General features: G+C 33.6%; 1 long non-coding RNA gene across 1 annotated transcript; it reads left to right on the forward strand.

The window, feature by feature from the left end:
• The first annotated feature begins 75 nt into the window (after positions 1–75).
• On the forward strand, positions 76–10089 carry LOC139523194 (uncharacterized). Its single transcript, XR_011664574.1, has 4 exons — positions 76–139; positions 7733–7805; positions 8788–8952; positions 9976–10089. It is a non-coding gene; the product is annotated as an uncharacterized lncRNA (long non-coding RNA).
• Positions 10090–15881: the final 5792 nt, after the last annotated feature.

The following is a 15881-nucleotide window of genomic DNA, read 5'->3' on the forward strand; positions in this document are numbered from 1 at the left end:
AAGGAATAATAAACCAAATCCTTAAAAAATTGTAATGCAGATTAAGTTGCACGGATGTCACATAATTCAATTACATCTTGGTATAAAAAGCAAAATACGGCTGATGAAACGAACTGCTGGTAACCAAGCTTTCTAGAAGGTATGACTTATTCTTTTGTTATCTATTTCATTTTCTTTTTTTCTCCCTTTTATATAGAATGTAAAACAAATATTCGTGGCTTACCGAATGAATATAGAAACTTATCTTTTAAAACCAAAGGCAGAATGTTATATTCAATGGTACTAGGACTCCCTCATTCAAAAATTCATCGAGACACGGACTATTCAATAATGTGCAATGATCGTACTTTACATACGTTTATAATCAGAATGAAAACATAATTATTTGGTGAGGGGTTCGGAAGCTGAACTTAAGTTCCGTTGTTTACGAACAAGAATAAGTTGGAAAAGTATATCAATGCCCTTTTCATGTAGCTGTTATTTATTGAAATATGTTAATTGACGATATGAAATATCAGAAAAGTTAAGGAAAAGTGCATTATATTGTAACGTGATCGAGGGGAGGTCAACACCGACACAGACGGACGGATATAGCCATCTATGGCACGACAATATATCCTGTGGTAAATTCCCAGTAACTTAATAATACGGTATTTATATATACAAGTTTATTAACAAATGTACATAACTTCAGACACATTGACAAAGTAAGCTACAAAGTTTAAGCATATAAACTTTAAATGCAAGTCCTCCAGAATCTAACTGATTCAAGACTTCAAGGAATACACATCCTTACAGTATCACAGCTGATACACAATCTGCCAGTCTCTTGACCAACTCCCCTTATCATAGAGTTTAATTACTTCATCTCTAGACAAACAAATAGGCATAGCTAATTTTATTATCCTACACACCAGGACATCGTTTCTGGTCTTAATCACATCTGACAGTTCAACTTTAACTGCAGATAATAAACTAGCAACTTGTCAAATTAGCCTTGCGTCATTAATTTTCTCTGTACACAAAATAAACAGTTATAAAGCCAAACTAACTAGAGGTCAATATTTACAAAACATTAAAATATTACATTGCCTCCTTCTTTGAAAAACATGTGTCTCACATGTAAACAAAAATAACTTTAACTTATTAAAGTATAGAAAACTACTTTTCAAAAATAAAACAAAAATACGCAATAAAAATATACGAAAAATCAAAATAGATCAAAAAATAATTTCAACATTTTAACAATAAAATAAATCAATTAACTCAATCATAATTATGAAAACATGCAATGTTCATTTCAATTTTAAATGTTCATAGCTTCAACAAAGTTCTAATCAGGTACGTATCTGTTGGGTGGACGTTTCACACGATGACCGTTACCGTATTTAATATTGTCCGTTGGAAAATTAGACATATCGCACTGTTCATTTTCACTCAATTCAATGTCAGACTCAATGTTATTTTCTTCGATTGCGGTAGCGTGAGACTCGCTGTCTCTTTGAATTACAGTTTTAATTAACCAATTGTCAAAATCTCCATGATACGGTTTACGTCTGTTGTAATAAACAACTCTTGGTTTTGATGATTCTAACTTTTGAATCCGGTATACCAAGTCACAAATACTGTTTGTGTTGAAACTGGATAAATGTTCTGGAATGTCTTCTCTTGGCGAATCTTGAGAATAAGCTGACTCGTTAAGTACTGTTACTGCTTCACATGGCGTTTCAATAGTTTTTGCATACACTTTAACAGACTTATCTGTTGCGTTCAAATCTGGAATCGGAACGACATCTGATGATGAATTAACTACCGTTTTAGCCAACATGAGCTGATGCTTCTCCACAAATTTATCTGAAGCTACTAACATACTACAATCTGGAGCATAACCAATATCCATAACTTTCCCCGGAATAATCTGGTCGACACCCGGCGGAATAACTGTTGTCTCTGACACAGCAACCCGACAACATCGCACACCTTGTGTATTAAATACTGCACAAGATATCTGTTCTTTGTTAACAGTCATTGTATTGTAAGCCACATCAATGCAACACATATTTTGTTTCATGAAGTCATAACCGATTATGCTGTCTATATCTGCATCTATTTCAGCTACCCACACATCGTGTTTTAAAAGTGTCCTTCCGATTTGAACGTTCATTTGACCTATTCCTCGGACTTTTAGTGGTTGACCGTCGGCAAGTTTCATGTTTGTTTGTGTTGGACGCAACACTACTTTGTTTTTATCGGACAGAGAATTGTATACCTTATCGTTCAAAATTGTCACATTTGCACCTGTATCTACTAAACATTGAACGTTTGTACCTTGAAATTTACCAGGAATATACATTTCTCCACCGTCACTCGCAACGTTACCTGTTCTAACTCTGTCTTTTTGTTGATAACTTGTGTTACTTTTGTCATGTTTAGGACAATTTCTTCTAATATGGCCTGTCTCTCCACAAGTCCAACATCCTCTTTTTCCTGGTTTGTTGTTATTATTGTTAAATCCGCGTCTATGTTGACTCATATCGCTCTTCAGAAAATGAAGCTCACGTCGAAGTTCTTCTACCACATCAGTCAGTGTTTTAATTTGACCAGACACTTCTGAATTTTCCGAAATAGCAAAATTTCGAACACTTGAAGGTTTGTCCCTTTGTTTATCCGCAATATAAAAAGCCTCAAGCTCAACAGCCAACTTAACTGCATCATCTAGTGTCTTTGGGTGAGCTTGATGTATACGCAACCGTGTATCCGCGTCATCTAATGCATCAATGAAATGATCTCGGCTCAACATCTCCTGTAGTTCAAGTTGAGCTTTGGGATATGCTTTACGGCTTAGTCTCTTTATATGTTGCGCCAATTCGGGCAATTCTTGATCTCTTCTTTTACGGATATTCTTAAGCTGCACACGGAAAAGCTCTGTTCTGTTTTCGGTTCCAAATCGACTTGTTAATGCGGCACATATCGATTGATAATCTTTACGCTTTATCGAATCAATATCGGCTAAAACACTTTGCGCATTCCCACCTAGACTTGTCCAAGAAACATTGCTTTCTGATTATCCGTCCAACAATTTAATTCGGATATTATTTCAAACTGAATTTTATAATCTTCCCAAGGAACAGAACCATCATATTTTGAGGGTGGGACAACTGGCTTTTCAATTTTCATACGCTTGGATGAATGCGATCCTTGATTACCAAAAGGTTGGAATACGGATGGAATCGGCGATCTTCTCGGAGTCGGAGCACTTGAAATTTCTTCCTGAAGAGTTTCATACTCTTTGGTTAAACGCTGAATTTCTCTTTGGGTTTCAATCATTCTAGGCGTTGAAGATGATAACACAGTTGTACTTAATCCTATTCCCGTATCCATTGATACTTTAGGTCTTGCACCTCCGAAATAGATTTCTTTATCAGAATAATCACGTTTATCCATTTTATAACAATTTAATTACAGTTACTTTATTTACACACAAGAAATATTTAATCCTCTCACACAAAATTATCGGACTATTACTATAAATCCCTGAATATAATTAATCCATGTTAATAATATCCACACCGCTGCCACCAAAAAATGTAACGTGATCGAGGGGAGGTCAACACCGACACAGACGGACGGATATAGCCATCTATGGCACGACAATATATCCTGTGGTAAATTCCCAGTAACTTAATAATACGGTATTTATATATACAAGTTTATTAACAAATGTACATAACTTCAGACACATTGACAAAGTAAGCTACAAAGTTTAAGCATATAAACTTTAAATGCAAGTCCTCCAGAATCTAACTGATTCAAGACTTCAAGGAATACACATCCTTACAGTATCACAGCTGATACACAATCTGCCAGTCTCTTGACCAACTCCCCTTATCATAGAGTTTAATTACTTCATCTCTAGACAAACAAATAGGCATAGCTAATTTTATTATCCTACACACCAGGACATCGTTTCTGGTCTTAATCACATCTGACAGTTCAACTTTAACTGCAGATAATAAACTAGCAACTTGTCAAATTAGCCTTGCGTCATTAATTTTCTCTGTACACAAAATAAACAGTTATAAAGCCAAACTAACTAGAGGTCAATATTTACAAAACATTAAAATATTACAATATACTTCATTGGGTGAGAAATGAGATTACGTACAAGAAGCGGACGATACAAATAATATTTATCAAAGGTACCAAGATCATAATTTAGTACGACAGACGCGCGTTTCGTCTACATAAGACTCATCAGTGACGCTTATATCATAATATTTATCAAGCCAAACAAGAATAAAGTTGAAGAGCATTGAGGATTCAAAATTCCAAAACGTTGTGCCAAATATGGCTAAGGTAATCTATTCCTGGGATAAGAACATCCCTAGTTTTTATAAAATTCAAAGTTTTGTAAACAGGAATTTTATAAAAATGACCAAATAATTGATATTCATTTCGGTGCTGACTACTGGGCTAGTTATACCCTCGGGGACGAAACGTCCATCAGCAGTCGCATCGACCCAGTAGTGTAAATAGTTATCAAATGTACCAGAAAACATCATTCAATTTTGAACTCAATCTTAGTTTTGTGGTCATATCCATGCATTGTGGATAGTTTCATAACATTTCGTTGAGGTAAACTAAAGTTAGAAACAGAAATTAACTATTGGAGGTATGCATTGACGTACATATGACCAAGAGTAACATTTAATGGCTACTCTGCTGCATGTAGTTATCAAAGGCTTATAATTTGATACGTCAGACGCGCGTTTAGTCCTTATAAGAGTAATGAGTGACACTCAAAATGGTAAGAAAGTCAAACAAGTATAAAATTGATGAGTATTCAGGACCCAAATTTCCAAAATATTGTGCAAAATACGGCTTAGGTAATCTATGTCTGGGATAAGAAAATCCGTAGTATTTTGAATAATTCGTGCATTTACAAACGATTAATGGCTTCCGATACAGTTTCAAGGGAATTAACTCTTGGCGCGACGTTAAGTGTTTGAATTCACACAAAACGTAACTTCTTGCGGGACGTAATGCGTGTAATTTTCCGGAAAAAGAAACGTAATGTGGAATTTCGATTTCTCCCGCATGTTAAATTCTACGCCATTAATATTAGTGTATTTGATTCTAAGAGGATAAAAGTCTAATAACATCATAACAAATAAAACAAATTACTGTTTTTTTGAGATCTTCAACAAAATATCGTATAGTGAACAATCTCAAGACGAATGACCCTTTTGGTGCATGTCAATTATAATTTTTATTATCATTCATCTTCCATGACATTTTATTACAGCACAGGAAGCCAATGATATTTTAAAAGTAATACCGAAAATGTAGGTGCACGCCGCTAATATAAACAATGATACAACTTTTATAAAAGAACAAAGTTCTTATTTCTTCCACGTTGCACGTATTTTATCTAACAAAAGGCAATAGCTAACAATAGTTTATGTACCCGTAAAATTTTTTACGGGACGTATTATATTGATTATTTGGAAAACAAAAGGGCCTGGAGTGGAGTATGTTTTAATCAACAGCATTTTCTTATAATAGGTAAAAATAAAGTTGAATTCTTTGATTCGCTGTTTTACGTCATGCCGGCTAACAAATTGAAAACTGTACCTTTACGCCTTATTTTAAGTCCTGATATTTAGTATTCGTTTTGTCATCTGAGAAAGTCATACTGATTAAAATACTACAATAGGGAACAATTTGACAATGCTTATTATGACCCGTGTATATAGTAAAATCCTAAATACACCGTTTTGTGGTGCGCCTGTCATATGCGGAACGTACAGATAAGGTTATAGGTAACAGGTGAATATAATATTGGTATCGGTATCAGATTCAACCCGGATCTTGTTAATTATTGGCAATATTAATATTGTGTAAAACAAAAGGGTCTGGAGTGGTGAAATTTTAAATCAACACCATTGTTCTATATAAGCTATATATAAAGTTGAATTTTTGATTTGTCGTTTTCCCCCATGACGGCTGACAAATTGGACCTCATTATTTCAGTATTATAGATAGTTTCATTGTTTGGACAATTTAAAAGCATTCTTTAGCTAATTAAAGATTCTCCTTTAAACGATTTTGCTTTTGTTTTCTGACCACATAAAACAGAAGACGTGGTATAATTGCCAATAAGACAGCTCCCAACAAGAGAATAACATGACACAGAAATTAATAACTATGTCACCGTATGGTCTTCTACAATAAGCAAAGCCCATATAGCATAGTCAGCTTTGAAAGGTCACGAAATGACAATGTAAAACAATTCAAACGAAAAAAGTAACGGCCTAATTTACGTGCTGCAATTTATGTACACAAAAAGAAGTTCCGTTTGCAGGATAATGCTGAATTCACACGTACATGTAATTCGAATTCGATTCGCATTAACTAATTGGAATTAGTTAGATTCGTATTCGAAATGTTTTACATCCTATCGTAAATTCTAATTCGAATTGCAATACGCGTTAAATTTGAGTTACTGTCCAAACGACGTTAACTTTTAATTCGTATCAACAAATCCGGATTTCTCAGGAACGTGAATAAAAGGATTTTAAGGAATATTTGTAATGAAAAAGGACCCCACCAAACAAAACAAAATAAATCTAGAGGTCAACATTCGGTATGAAACAATATACGAGTGTGTACAGTAAATGTACCTGTATGTCAAGTTCTGAATTGCCGAGTCTTTAATTTTAAAAGCCGTAAACATTATCAACAGTCCGTAATACCTTTTCTTCAGATGTTTCTTACTTAGACCACAAACAGAGAGAGAGGTTTGTGTTATTCACATGATTTGATTTTCGGAAACAATATTACCAACTTATAGATAGTAATTTACATGCAAAATAATCTGAAAAATGTCGCCGGTAATTTGCAGAGATAACGTCTAAATTATCTGCCTGCGACGTCGTGCACTTTAGCGCTAACGTTGAGGTTATAAAGGGGGGACGCAATTTTGAGAATATATCGCGTTTTTCATTGAATTAAGCTCGGTGACCTATATTTTTTCTTTGAGATAATTTGGATTTGGAGAAAGCATAAAAAAATGCAGTTTATGCAGAAAAATGCTTGAAATGACATTTTCGGAAACAGTTTATTTCCATATTTTTAGGTTTAAAAAAATACCACTTTGAGCATATGGTCCGCAATGTCAAGCAAGGCTTGAATAATTGTAGTCGTGTAGTGAATTATTTTTTCCCCTTTTTGTCACTTATCACAGCTTTAGATTAAACCGATCTTAATAGTTTACGACGAAAATATCTGCTCCCAAAAATTTTATAACATTGCGCTTAATTTTTTTAAAAAAATGCATAAATCCTCAATTTTCAGCCTCACTTTTTCCGATAAACGAGCACGGTTACCTATGTTTTATTTTATGTTTTATTTTATAACACGACAATGCCTACAACATATTAAAAAATTATAAGAATGACATTTTATCGAGAAACTGTATCGGATGCCCTTAGGTTTTTTTTTTAATTTTTAAATGAGCATACAATTGATATCCATATCAACACCGAAGTGCTGACTACTGGGCTGGTGATATACTCCGAAACGTCCACCATCAGTGGCATCGATCCAGTAAATACTCACCAAAGGTATCAGGCTTATAATTTGATATGCATGAATAAAAACGAAACAAACAAACACAGAAAAAAAGTTCAGGAATATCTAAAGGAAGAACTAATTGACTATTTTTATTTAGATTTTCAAGTGTATCTAACTCTGAAGCATGCAGAAATTTCTTGCTATCCTAGGTCTAGTTGTTTTCCTAGCTGGTGAGTTGCACATTATATATTATCAACAGTATTAAGTTGAAAAAGGGAAAATATATCAATATATAAACAAATTAGTTCTCTAAACTTGCTTACCCTAACCTGTTTGTAGTAGTGTGTTGATGAGTTGCTCTCACAATGACGAAGATCCTATTGCACCTTTTATGCAAAGCGTTCAGTTGATACCAAGAAAGAGAATTATGCAAAAGAATTGTCTAATTATCAAATCACGTTGGAAAAAATGTTTTGCAAAGTCCTATTTTATTAAAATAATCACATGTTTAGACGAACAGCAATCAAAGAGAGATGTACGAAAATTTACAGTGCAAAGTTAACAATTACAGAAACAAGATTAATTATCAAGCTAAAGAACAATACTGATAATTAACCACGAGCACTTGTGAATTAATATCTTAATCATTTGATATTTTTTTTTCTATAATTTGAATTCTTTTTGTTTGTCTGATTAATTATTCTTTAATTAACGAGTATTATAACGTAGTATGTTTGCATGCAGTCTTATGTTTAGAAACCCTGCATCGACGCCTTTATATTGGATGTTTTCTAGTTCTCTCTCTCTCTCTAGTCATGCCTAACGTGACGTTATGTCAAATTGGAAGTTATAACGTTACTTCTATGATTCATTCGGGACGTCGATTTGACAGCTTTTAAAAAGGAAAGTCACAAAAATACTGAACTTAGAGGAAAATCAATTCGGAAAGTCCATAATCACATGGCAAAATCAAATAACAAAACGCGTCAAAAACGAATATACAAGAACTGTCATTTTCCTGACTTTGTACAGGCAGAGCAAGACATAATTTTGAAAACTTTATTTCCATAAACGGATCCACACCTAAATATATTGGATGTTGATTGTTGATATTTCTAGACATTAAATATGTATTGAAATGCATATAGAAATGAAAGAGGTCCTTTGTCGTTATAACTGCAAAAACTCTAAACTATTATGACATAATTTCAGTTGTGGAACAAACTTCAGGACAGATATGTTCTGAGAATTTTTGCCGTTTTCAGACAAATAACTGTGGATGTCAAGGCTGTTGTGTGGGGAAATTAGGTTTAAAGTTTGGTAGATGTGAACGACGTTCACCACCGGTCTCTAGTTGTTTCTGTTATCGAAATGATCGTAAGTATTATACGTGAAAAATCGCACTTTGTTTTGTTCGTACTAAGGTTGTATTCAATCTGAGAACACAAGGATAATACATTTAGTATAGAAATAAAAAAAAATATCAAGGATCTGCATGGATTTACGGGTAATGGAAAATATTAAATCATTGTATAGTGGCTAAATAGATGCTTATGGTAAAATATATTTCACTCGGAAATATTTCGGAATTGATGAAGTTTTGTATGCTTTTACAATATAATGTTAATTACAATTTTATCACATTGGTCTCATGTGTAATGTTCTAAAAGTATTTGTAGTCTTTTTTTATCAATAAAAATCAATAAGTCAGAATATGTAGCGTGAAAAAGAAGTATTAATATATAAAATAAAAGAAATATAACGTAGTGATGGTGTCACGTTGGAGGATCGTTTTTGTTATATAATGTTTTCATACATTTCTCATATCTAAAAGAAGGGAAAGATACTGAAAGGATATTCAAGTTTACAAGTTGATAACAAACTGACAATGGCATATCAAAACAATCTACAATAAACAAAATACAACATAGAACACTTAAAAACGAGCAACACGAACACAACAAAGGAAAAGGATTATTCTCAGGTTCTCCGAAGAGGTAAGCAGATCTTGCTCCATTGGCCGAACACCAAAAGGAGAAAGACATAAAAAAAATGATCACGATGACCCATAATATTCTGTTTTCGTTCAATGTTGGTCACATTTATTAGCCTTATTTAAATTTCATTAGGTGACTATATCGATAAAAGCCTCATCTGATATTATTGGCCAATGGGTGCCCAGGCTAAAATAATTTGAGTCACAATTTCACCTTCTTTTCAACTAAATAGTATTTTTTCTAAAAAATATTATATATATATATCTAAAGTATGAATACATAGCATAGTTATATCTTAGAAAAAAACAGGGTCGAGTTAAACACATGCGATAAAGAAAAGTAACTGCACCGTTTTTAAATTAGAAAAGTATTTATATCGGTTAATGCAAGTGTACTTTTTCAGCTGATGGAACAGCAGCAGCCGTAAATCCTTCAGAAAATTAACCGCCAGTTTAGAACTATGGAAAGATGGCAGAGATGTTGGTTCTGAAATAAAACACTAAAAAGAACTATCTGATGAATGTATTTTGTTATTCTTGTGAATGCAAACATAGCATTTTCTTGGGTTTTTCCATTTCCTTTTGTTCGTTTTAAATTGTTTACCTTCAATACTATAGTTTAACGATTTATCTTACCTTTCTACCGTGTTTATGTTTACTTATTAAATAGATATAAGAAGATGTGGCATGAGTGCCAATGAGACAATAAAGTACTTGTTCGTCTTAGATGATAGACTGTGATATCTCAATGATAGTATCTACTCGCAGTTACATTAAAATACTCTGAATATCGCATTCTTTGATGCAACAAAGGGAGACGAGAGAACGGGAATGTATGAAGGAAAATTAAACAAGCACATGTTTTCTGCGACAGTAATTTACCATAACAGTCATCCAAATCATGATGGCTTCTGATACAATTTCAAGGGAATTATTTCATCTTTATAATATTTAACCCAAATAAACAGTTGACTTTTAAGTAGTAATCTTCTGAAGTAGAATATTAATGGCACCAAATATGTTTTAAGTCGCTCTTTTGTTGAAGTAACGCCGTCAAAAGTTTTACGGAAACCAACGCGAGATAGTTGACCGCGATGGCGTATCTGCATCACAGAGGTACACGCGAATGATCGTATTATCGTAACAACAATCACGTTATCTCTCTCAAATGTTACATCATAGAATGATACCTTTTCTGAAGTTTTCTCGACAACACGACGGATGTCATAATTGGAGCAGGATCTGTAATGTGGCACCTCAGTTCAGTCCTGATTCATTGTAGGATTCGTAATGCTAGTTTACACGTAATATCATTGTTAGGTTCAGAATAACTTTTGAAGTCCATTTGATGCCGTCCGCTTCTATTTCTTGCACTTTTAATACGACAATCTGTATACGAGTATATCAATACTCAAAGTAAGTACAACCAGGATCTTTCAGCTACATATATAGCTCGCATAAAGAATACTAAAATAAAATAGATAACAAATCACACAAATATTCTTTGTAGTAGTACTCAGAATCATAAATGAGTAATTGCACTATTATATCATCCAAAACAATTCATATTTCTATTCTTTTATTTATATATTAAAATCCCAATAGTCTAGGATTTATATAATTATATCTTTTCAGATACAATGAAGGCAAATTTCTAAACAAAGTCTTTTTGTGAATTCTTCATAAAATATGTTCTTGTGATTCTGAATTGATCCTTGTGTAATTTGAAATTCTGCATAAATTACAATCTTAATAAAGGCAACACTTCTATACCGCTGTTCAGATATGACAAATCGATAAAGAGAAAACAAATCAGGCTTACAAACTTTAATCGACATTGATATTCTGCAAAAATGACAATCGAAGACTGTAGATGAAATAACACATCTTTTGTTATTTTCTACTTCTCATTAAAGAAGGCACATACACGGTCTACATTTGCTTAGTTGTCTATTCGATAAAAGGTAATATTGCTCACAATTGCCCTTTTTGTATTTCCAATTACATCAGGTAAAGTTGACTTAAGATGGAGTCAAGTATTATTTTACGGCCTTGACCACAAATCTCTTCATTTGTTTCGGTATTAATAAGTCATTGGCTATCAAATAATAAGTTTTCAAAATTCATGATGAAATTAAATCCAGAGAGGGTATGTGTTTCCCCCCTTTTTATAACACAGGATCGATACGCCACTGTTGATTTATTGTTAGTCCCAAAGGATATAACCAGCTAGCTCAGTGCGTCGTCACTGACATTATTTATAACGCAGTGTTCTTAAACTGTACCTTCATGCATCTATAAACACTACGAAAGTTATCCCACATCTTCAATCAAAATTGACAATACATGGACTTCGATGATATTCTAATTTCCCTTTTCTTTGAACAGGGTCTCACCTGTGTTTAGATACTCAAAAATCAAATCACTGAAATACTGAACTCCGAGGAAAATACAAAATGGAAAGTTACTAGTCAAATGGCAAAATCAATTGATAAAACAGATCAAACGAATGGACTATCATATTCCTGACTTGGTACAGGCATTTTCAAATGTAGAAAATGGTGGATTGAACCAATGATTATTTTTTAACAACTCTCATGTAATTTCAGTCGTAACCTTAAAAATAAACCTGTATCTTCAGTTTTCTCATAGACTCTACCTCCAACTTTTTTCATTTAAAGGGGGAACTAGCAGTCACATTCATGTTTTGCCCAAATTCTCATATTTGATTCAGATCAATTTTTAAAAATGTAAACAACGTCAGAGCATGGGCTCAAGAATATGTAACTTGTTTGGTGTGATTTTAATATACACGCCATTAATTTTCAAGTTAGACACCGAAACCTCCGATGATTATACAGGCGATATACAATACATTAACTTATAAATAGAAATAGAAAGTGAACTCGCGCAAATGGATAATTTTTTAGGTCTGTTTAATTTCATTATATAGGTAAGAAATATTTTATATCATTGTTTTACCTGTAAAGTATTAATGATTTGGGGATCGAATCAGTCAACCAAATGCTGTACATTTGTATCACTTTCAATGTTTTCCTTGAAATAACTAAACAACTAACACAATGCATGCGTCATCAATCTCTAGCTAAGGGATTAAGTCTTGCACATATAAACGGATTTATTGAGGTCCAATTATTTACTTGCAAGTTATTAATTTACAATCAACATTTCTAAGCGTAATTTGACGAAATGGAACCTTATTAGTAACTAAAATCGAATACTTTTTAACTATTTCACTTTCATAAATGATTGTAAAAAAAATCTTATTTGACTATAGAATTCTCTGCAAAACTAGAAATCCGATAGCTACCTTCATTTGAGAAAAGATACCAGGATTATAATTTAGTACGCCAGACGCGCGTTTCGTCTACACAAGACTCATCAGTGACGCTTATATCAATCATATCAAAATATTAATCAAGCCAAGCAAGTACGAAGCTGAAGAGCATTTGGGATCCACAATTTCAAAAAGTTGTGCCAAATACGGCTAAGGAAACCTATTCCTGGGATAAGACACTCCTTGATTGTTTGAAAAATTTAAAGTATTGTAAACAGGAAATTTATAAATAGTTAAAAACGAAGAAGACCGACAGACAATCAATAGTACACAAACCACAACATAGAAATCAAACGACTGCCACACGAACCCCACCAAAACCTGCGGTTGATATCAGGTAGCCAATAAAAGGGTTGAGAACTCATGGTTTTGGTATATAATTGGGTTTTCCTTTGAATTAATTGGGTTATTGAACCCTGCAATGGGCAATTACATTGGTTTTTTTCTTATTTGTATTGCGTGATCACACAAATACGCAGCTTATCTGGAGCTCTGGACTGTAACTATATAGACAAGAAACTACACCGTAATTACATAAGGAAAGTATTTATAACGATAAATGCAATTGTACTTTTTCAGAAGGAAGTTCAACCAGTAAACCAGGGGCGCCAGGAAGTAACGGGGCATCGGGAAGTAATGAGACTAGTACTGTACCGCCAGTATAGAACATTAGAAAAATGAAAGACATGTCGGATCTGAAATAAAATACTTTAAAGTTTTAGAACGAAAGGAAATTTCCAATTATAAATATAATAAAAATAGATTTACGCGACGACTGTAAACTGCTAAGGGTAAATATTGCAAACGGTAGCCAATAAAAGGGTTGAGAACTCATGGTTTTGGTATATAATTGGGTTTTCCTTTGAATTAATTGGATTATTGAACCCTGCAATGGGCAATTGCATTGGTTTTTTTCTTATTTGTATTGCGTGATCACACAAATACGCAGCTTATCTGGAGCTCTGGACTGTAACTATATAGACAAGAAACTACACCGTAATTACATAAGGAAAGTATTTATAACGATAAATGCAATTGTACTTTTTCAGAAGGAAGTTCAACCAGTAAACCAGGGGCGCCAGGAAGTAACGGGGCATCGGGAAGTAATGAGACTAGTACTGTACCGCCAGTATAGAACATTAGAAAAATGAAAGACATGTCGGATCTGAAATAAAATACTTGAAAATATTATAAATTATTATAAATTAAGGAATGTATCTCCCTCATGCAAAGCTCTGATTCCTTTCACGGATTTGGCTATACTTTTTGGACCTTTTGGATTATTAGCTCTTCATCTTTTATATAAGCTTTGGATTTTAAAATATTTTGGCCACGAGCATCACTGAAGAGACATGTATTGTCGAAATGCGCATCTGGTGCAAGAAAATTGGTACCGTTAATTTAATTAAAGAATTTTCTGTTGTATTTATATTGTTATTCTTGTAAATGCAATCACCTTATTTTCTAGATTTTTTCATTTATTTTTGTGTTTCTATTGTTCATTTTCTTCGACTTAAATGTGGTATGAATGCCAATGAGACAATAATGTACGTGTTGAGTCTTAAAATCATAGACGGTAGTACTTCAATGATAGTATTTACTCGTCGTAACATTATACTACATTGCGTGTGCAAAATGTGTTGCTATAAACATTAAACGTCATACTTGTGTATGACTATAAACAAATGGATCAAGATATGAGTGTCTGAATATAAGCACGATTTCATCAGTCCTGATACCGATTTGGCATATACAAAATTACTAAGTAGCAATGTTTGATGAGTTATTAGAATAACAGCAAGTGAAAAAACAAAAAAATGCATTCATATGCCAAAAATTATACGAAATTTGTCACGTTAAATCGGAACGTCCGTGCAAACAAAACTTTCATCCGACATACACAAGTATAAGTCTTGAAGAACTGCGGAGGTAATTTTCTTCTTCGCAGTCTTCGTAATATAATCGTTCTCCTTTACACTTTTATACCAGTCTTCTCCAAAAAATTGGAAGTCATCTGTAGAACATCCACTGGTCAATATAGCTTATTTTTGAGTGGTGTTTCTGAGTGCCATATCTTATCTCTCAGTGCCTGATTGATCTTGCATTACTGTAAGATGTATGCAGTTTCCTGCTCTGCTTCTCCACAAGGACACATTGAAAATGGATAACTTCCATGCCTTTGTATAGATGCTGGTTGAGTCTGTTGTGTTCTATTCACTGTCTTAAGATGGTTGTTTGTTATCTGATGATAACTGTCTTGCTGTTAAAGGGTGTTGATTAGAGATTAGATGATAGTCTTCATCTCTGTGTAGAAGACTTGATTTTCATTCTGTTGTTTTTCAGAACCATGCTTTTCAGTCAGTTTAATTGAAGTCTGGAGCTGGCATGTCAGTTAACTGCTAGTAGTCTGTTGTTATTTATGCTTTTTTGTCATTTTGTTTATTTTCTTTGGTTACATCTTCTGACATTAGTACCCCAAAAGAGACCAAATGAAGTAGAGATACACAAGGATATGTATTTCATACTCCATGCGATGCATGTTAATTCGACAGATGTGGCAGTAAAGGTGGACTCGTGTGTGGCAACACAATCAAATATGTCAAATAGACTCGCACTTCTCTTGAACTGAATTTTAATGTATGTATTGTTAATCGTTTACTTTTCTACATTGGCTAGAGGTATAGGGGGAGGGTTTAGATCTTACAAACATGTTTAACCCCGCCGCATTTTGGCGCCTGTCCCAAGTAAGGAGCCTCTGACCTTTGTTAGTCTTGTATTATTTTAATTTTAGTTTCTTGTGTACAATTTGGAAATTAGTATGGCGTTTATTATCACTGAATTAGTATATATTTGTTTAGGGGCCAGCTGAAGGACGCCTCCGGGTGCGGGAATTTCTCGCTACATTGAAGACCTGTTGGTGACCATCTGTTGTTGTTGTTTTTTTTTTGTTTT

This window comes from Mytilus edulis, chromosome 5 (genome assembly GCF_963676685.1).
Source record: "Mytilus edulis chromosome 5, xbMytEdul2.2, whole genome shotgun sequence".
NCBI lineage: Eukaryota > Metazoa > Mollusca > Bivalvia > Mytilida > Mytilidae > Mytilus > Mytilus edulis.